Consider the following 7,601-nt stretch of genomic DNA (forward strand, 5'->3'; position numbering starts at 1 on the left):
AATGTGGTGAAATAATTAAAGACAGAAATGAAACATACTCTCTACTATTATTCTGACATTTCGCATTCCTTTTTTCTTTTTTATCCCTTTTTCTCCCAATTTGAAATGCCAAATTCCCACTACTTTGTAGGTCCTTGTGGTGGTGCGGATACGCACCTCAATCCGGGTGGCGGAGGACAAATCTCAGTTGCCTCCGCTTCTGAGACCATCAACTGTGCATCTTATCACATGGCTCAGTGTGCATGACACAGCGGAGACCAAAACACAACTTACCACGTGACCTCATGTATCCCGTAATAATAGAGTATACCCATAGTTAAAAAATACCTATAGTACCCTATATGTGTAGGTTAATGTTCTTGCTTAATTGCTCTCAAAGTAAGAATGTTGTTTAGCATGGAATAAGGTCGTATACCACGTAATATTAGAATAGTTACCCCTTAGTTATAAAATACTTACAGTATAAATTATTTGTAATTTTACAGGTTGTTAACACTTTATTCCCCAAACTTTGCATATTGTTCCCTTATACCTACAAGTATGTACTGTGTAGTTACATTATTAATACAAAAAAGGTTTGCTCTAAATTTGGTGTACTTACACTGTAAATTTTGGGCTGTATTCTAAAGTGTTACCACAGTTTTCTGTCTGATCCTTTTGGCTTTGGATAATAACTCTTATCGAGTGGATGCTTTTGGCCTAAGGTGCTATTGCATGGCATTCATTTCCCATAATGCCTCCCTCACCCTCACTCTCTCTTTCTATTTCTCCACAGGGAGCACTTTGCTGATAAGTTGCTGCATTACATACTAACTTTTCAGCCATAGCTCTGCATTTGACTCCTTTATGGTCCAAGTCCTAATGGTTACCCTTGGGCTCTGCCTCTGGCAGTCATGTCACAAATAAATAGAGGCTGACACAGTCATTTACTTATATCTTCTCTCTGCTTTTGCACCATTTTCACTTGATTACTTGTGAAACAACAGTTATTCGCAATGTCACTGATTTGAGGCTTTAGGTCACAAACAAATGAACGTAATAAATCACCTATAAATATTTAAATATTTACATTTATTTATTTAATGTTTAATCAGCTAAAGTTTTGTGAAATCTATTTCTGCAGGTCTGTCTTGATTTTTTAGAATTTAAAAAGTGTTGTCTTAAAACAAATGAGCGTTGCAAATTAACATTTAATTTAAAGTATTATAAATTAAATATTTAAATATTTGCATTCTCTTTTTACTTTTTTACTTTGTTTATTTACTTAATTAATTACAAGCATTTTTAAACATCTTCTCATTACATTAAACAAATTAAAATTCATTGTGCTCCTTTTTTGATGTCTAGTGTGAGGTCATCTGCTCTAACCACACTGCAACTTCTTTGATGTTTCTGTATCCGTGGTGATGAGGGAATTTGCTGTGGTGACACTGGAGTTGCCACGGGGACTTTGTTTGCATTTAATTTCCTAGCTGGCTATTGTTTAGCATGGCTGTGTCTAGAGAGGAGGGGGATCTGAGGCCGCTGTCTTAGAAAGTCGTTCTACATGACCTCCTGTAACCTCTCTTCTGCCCTCTGTGGCATCCCAACATCCCTATTGACTTCCTTGGCTGATGAAGACATTTTCACATGCACACACAGAACATCAATTGGGTAAAGTAGATTTATTCACAGAGAGGAACCATAGTGCATGTTTTAATCATGCAAAAACCTAGCATTAATACAGACTGCTGAAGGTACAATGCACCAGCTCAGCTACTTGTAACAAGGGTATTGTGTTGAAATGTCACAGTTCTCGATAGCAATTTCGATACCACAGTTAACAATATGCTAATATGATAATGTGCTACTGATCACACCAGTTTAGTTATTTTTAATAATTTGTTATTTTTTTTAATAATTCATATTTTAATAATAATTATTATTTTCTAGAACTCCATGTTTTAAAGTTTAATTTCATTTCATCATCAAAATTGTGTCTAATCAATTAAATAACAGATGGCAATTAATTAATTTAACAAGTAAAAATGGAACTTTTCAAGGTGCTATTGCATTTTTTTAGTCATCAGTCTTGCTTGCGATATATTGCTTGATTGTTATATTATTAGTTGTAGTATTATTATCACAGTGAATATTACATTTTACTATACAGTTGTTATATATGTCTTTCACAGTTTCTTCAATTTCAAGCATCTAGCTTTTATTGTGTATTGTGCTTTTATTATGACGTGGGTGTTCTGGTCAGTGTTCAAGTTAATACAACTGGTGATGTATCACAACAGAGCATGCATACATTACAAATTACTACAGAATTAATTAACAAAACATTCTTCATGACAAAGGATGTCTTCTCTGATAAACCTTTTTCCAATTATTATTTCTTAAATTAACCTAACAGGCAGCACCAATCTACATCAGTCCTGACTGATCTTCTTAAGCCACTAATAAGCTAATAATATTTTTATGACACTGTATACTTCAATTTGCCATTAACAGACATATACTGTAGGTATGACTAATTATTAATAGATTAGCAGCTCATAAACATTTACATTTTTCAAATCAAACTTTCAGGACATTAATAACTACATTAATTTATTTTAAGGTTTAACTGTCTAAGTGTTGTATAATGCAATAATGCTTAATGGGGTATTCATGAAAGTTATGTTAATATATTTTGAAATAAACTATGAGAAAGAAGCAATTCTGTATCTGTATATGCTGTATATATGAAAATATGAGTCAGACCAGTGGTTCCCAAACTTTTTACCTTGAAGTAAACCAAGGTAAAAATATTGCATATGCAAAGGTTATGCAATGCACGCTCATTGTATTATAATCATAATTTTGCATTTCTCATGCCATAGATGCGCGCTGTCTCTCTCTCTCCTAGTGCTCTAAGTGCACTACATCGATGACCGTGAGAAATGCAAAATGATGATTATAATACAATTATTTTTGGGAACGTGCTTTGTCACAGATTTTGCATAGCCTCCTTTGATGACATATCTACTGGTCTATTAAACATTGACACAGAGCAATGCAGCAGCTTGATGGCCTCGTTATAAAGCACCAACAAGGTATGCCTTTTTAAGAGTTTTTTTTACAGTGTTGCAGTGTGTGGTTATGATGTTATAGAATTTTCATGTCAATTGAAGATCCAAGAAAAACAAACACTCGTCCACGTGAAAGACAGCGCACCTGCGTTAGAAGCAGAATACTGTAAATTTGGTGCACGTCATCCTCACGCAGTTGTGAAGTGAGTCCATTATTGGTAGAGTGACATTTCATTATTTTTTTTCCCTTTATTTTATGTTTGCGATTAAGTTTATTGGGTTGGCTCATTAAAAGGGTTGGCTCGTGCTCCCCAACCCTTCGCGGTGGCTTACCGTCTGACTTGGCTACGCGATTCAGTTTGCCAGACGTCCGCCCAGGTTCAACGGCGTCCACCGAGGCGAAGGGCAAGAATGCCGCTGCCTTGTGCGTGGAGATTGCGTCCCTTCTACGGAAGGAACAGCTGAGATAAAGAAGGGGTTTTACAACCCTTAATTCATCGTACTGAAGAAACTATTCCACAATAGTCCACAACTATTTCGATGACTGGCTGATTCTAGCTCACTCTCTGGATTTTTTGTGTGCGCACAGGGACCTGGTGCTCAGGTACATCAGCCGGCTGGGGCTTCGGGTCAACTGGGAAACGAGCAAGCTCTCCCCAGTTCAGAGCATCTCTTTTCTCGGCATGGAGTTAGACTCTAGACTATGATGGTGCGCCTCACGAGTGAGTGCACGCAGTCGGTGCTGAACTGAAACAATTTCAGAGGCTCCTGGGGCATATGGCGTCCTCGGTGGTGTTCATGCCATTCGGGTTGATGCATTTGAGACCGCTTCAGCTCTGGCTTCAGACTCGAGTCCCGAGATGGGCATGGTCTGCCGCCGTCTGTTCAGCCCTTGGACGGACCTGGTGTTTCTACAGTCAGGGGTTCCCCTAGATCAGGTCTCCAGGTGAGTTGTCGTCACAACCGATGGCTCCAAGTCAGACTGGGGCACCGTGTGCAATGGGCTTGCAGATGCTGGTTCCTGCTGGCCAGGTGTATCGCTTGCATGTACTGCCTTTCCCCTCCCGGAGGCGAAAATGTGCACTTTTTACCCAAGTCATGTTCACAAAGTTGTGAACCCTGGATGTCCTTCCTCCTGAGCCCTGTGGCAGGCGAGTTTGTGGAAAAACTTGTTACCCAGTACATGTGCAACTAGGCCCTGTACTGGTGTAGGTGCTCCACAGGCACTGGTTTCCCATATGTAACCCTGTGAGATGTATCTTCCGCAAGATGGTTTCCCCATTGGTAAACCCGCATCTTCCTTGGGCAAAGGCCCTTCTGCCCCCGGTTGCCATGTTTGTAGAGCTACCCCCCCATTTGCGATCTCTTTCAAAAAAAAATTATTTTTATATGAATGTGGTGGTTAATACCATAATACTACCATTTTACTGTAGTAATTATTTGTGTGGTTGTGTTTTAATTTTAATTTTGATGACAGTGGAGGGTAATATGAAAATACCATAGTTGTCCTGCAGTCATTATATTATTATTATTATTAATGTGGCAACTTGCTTTTGTTGGCTGACATTATGGTTATCATGATAACTTTACCCTTTTTTATCGAATTTTGAAGCGATATGATAGGTGTGGGTGAGAAACAGATCAATATTTAAAATTGTAATTCTCCTCCCTGCCCAGTAGGTTAGAATATGCATGAAGAATACAAATTGCCAAAACAAAAGAAGAAGAATGTGAAAGTGACAGTGAAAGTAGAGATTGATTGTAAAAAAGTGATTTAAATATTGATCAGTTTCTCACCCACATCTAATGTCTCATATTGCTTCTGAAGATATAGGTTGAACGACTGGAGTCATATGGATTAATTTTATGCTGACTTTATGTGCTTTATGGAGCTTAACATTTGTTATCTATTTACTTGCATTGTGAGGACATACAGAGCTGAAATTTTCTTCTAAAAATCAAGGTTTTGTGTTCAGCAACAGAAGAACATTTGGTATGGCATGAGTGTGAGTAGTAAATTATGAGAGATCTTTCATTTTACGATGAACTATCTCTTTAAAATATGTAAGCCTAGTATACAAAACAGATTTAAGTGCAACAAGAAAGGTAAATACATTTTTTTATTTTATTGTTTATAATTTTTTAGTGACCGGTTAAGTGCTTTTGGAAAAAATGTGTTTTTAGCCTTTTTTGAAGATAGAGAAAACGTGTTATACAGTTAAATTGTTCCATAATTTTACATTCTACATTATTTTACACAGAGTCGAGTGGTTGCACGAGGAGCACATTTCAGGCAACAAACAACAGCAACAACAAAACTTCAAATTTCAAGAAGTCAAAATCAAGTTACTGAATTATCTTACCTTATTATCGTGATCATTGTTTAATGTATCTACTGGGAATTTCAGTCTCAGAGCATCTCACTCATTTGTTTTTAAACTTTGCAACATATTGTTTCCTGCAAGAACAAATATTCAGAATGTAAATTGCTTATGAGTGATTACTGTCTTTCATTACTGATCCCATGGGAGCTGCTAATGGAGCCCAGATGGCAAGTAAAGCCACTTTAAGAAGAAAAATAAATCAGTGACATCAGCCTATGTATCTACATTTTGGTCCTAAAGAAATATAAAAATAGAGTTAAATGACAATTCTGTGGGTTACAATGAAAACCATTAGAATTGTTACCTTTCCGATACCACTGATGGATGTTCTAAACCTGATTAAGAGGTCTGCACATTAGAATATACTGTTATCACTTTGGTGAACATAATTTCATATGAGTGTAATGCATGGTCATTCAAGTATAGTAATTAAAGTTAAGGCAAGAGTGTGGCTAGATGTCTTGTACATCCTGATGAGTGTATTGGTGACCTCCTAGCTGTACAGTTTAAAGGTCAAGGTACTTTTTGATGAATCATGCAAACAGCGAATAGGAGAACTCTAGAAGGACTTACTTAACAAGTCAAAGCAAAGGGGCACTCTAAACTATGCCTTTCTGGTCTTGCTGGAAATGTTCTAAAGTAACTAGCACAGTAATTAGTGTGCTTGCGTTGGTAATGAAAGATTCAGTGACTCCTATGACAGTGATGAATTCTACATTGATCATCCTCTGTAATTTTGACTTGCTAATTAATCAACTTTATTTATGCAGTAAGAAAACAATCCATAATGAGCAAAATGCTTCAGCAAACCAGACACGCTCAATCATATAAACTTTTAGAAATATGCTAAATATGTACATACTTTTACAAAGGATAATTAGCCATTTTTTAATCAGTCTATTTCATAAGCTATTGTTTAACAAGAGTGTTGAATGACACGTGATTGTCCAGTAAAGCCTGCCACGTTTTGTTAATAGGAGAACTTCAATCTTAAATCTGTCGATGTAGCACAGTTGGCAGATAATCGTGTGCCGTAATCTACTGTAGGTGTGATCGCTATTGAGGTTTGACTCCTTATCTATGGGTCAGATTGTGGAACCTTTACTTGGACAAGTGCAAGTTTAGCTACTACTCCACAAATTATTATTATAATTTGAGATATATATATATATATATATATATATATATATATATATATATATATATATATATATATATATATATTATAAAGTGATTGTCACTTAAATTCATTAGACCTTAAAATGGCCTCACGTTGTTATACATGCACCCAGAGAAATCTTTTTTTATAAATAAATAAACAAATGCACACCTTCCATCCAAGGACCTTTGCATTGGAAAGCCCACTGTAATATTATGCAGTTTCTCTTGTGTTAATTTACATTTTTATGCAAGGTTAGACACAGGGGCTCGATTACCTTCATGAATAGATTAAGGAAACTATTAATCACGTCTCTTGTCGGACACAATGAATCAGGCACGCAGCTTAACTTAAAACAGGAGATGTGGACAGAGTACTGTCTATTCAGAGAAAGATGACCCTTGTTATGACCCAGCTAAAGTCTTTGCAAGGTAATGCTTTTGGATGAAATTTGGTGGCTTTTAGAAGTTATTAATAATGTCTGATTTAAAAAGACAACTATACCCTTAAGATGTATGGTTGATGGCAACTAACATAAAAGTGAACTGTGGAATTTCTCCACCACCATTATTTTTGTATCAGGTTTCCTGAACATACGCTGAAGATGTTTTTATTCTGTGTCAACTATTATTTGATTCACAGATCTTCATTTGTCAGGTTTTGAAGCAGACAACATTAATGGAGAATCAATTCTTCTCAGTGAAAATATACAAATTCTGTATTACTTTTCTGGGGCTGGAAGGGCTTAAAACTTCTGGCAAATGATAACAGATAAACATAGTTGTCCAAACATAACAAATGAAAATAACTAAAGGCTTAGAAGCAACATTGTTTCATTAAAATGCAATAAGTAGAGGAAAGATTAGGTTTATGGATGAGTGAGGATATTTATTGTGTAGGTTTGGTTTGAAAATGGAAATTTACCAACAAGGGCAGCGTAATGTTTGGTTTGATGATGGTGGGATGTAACAAGCATCTGCAATTTTAGCCTACTTTTCCACA

The sequence above is a fragment of the Xyrauchen texanus genome, chromosome 24 (genome assembly GCF_025860055.1).
Source record: "Xyrauchen texanus isolate HMW12.3.18 chromosome 24, RBS_HiC_50CHRs, whole genome shotgun sequence".
NCBI classification, from domain to species: Eukaryota; Metazoa; Chordata; class Actinopteri; order Cypriniformes; family Catostomidae; genus Xyrauchen; species Xyrauchen texanus.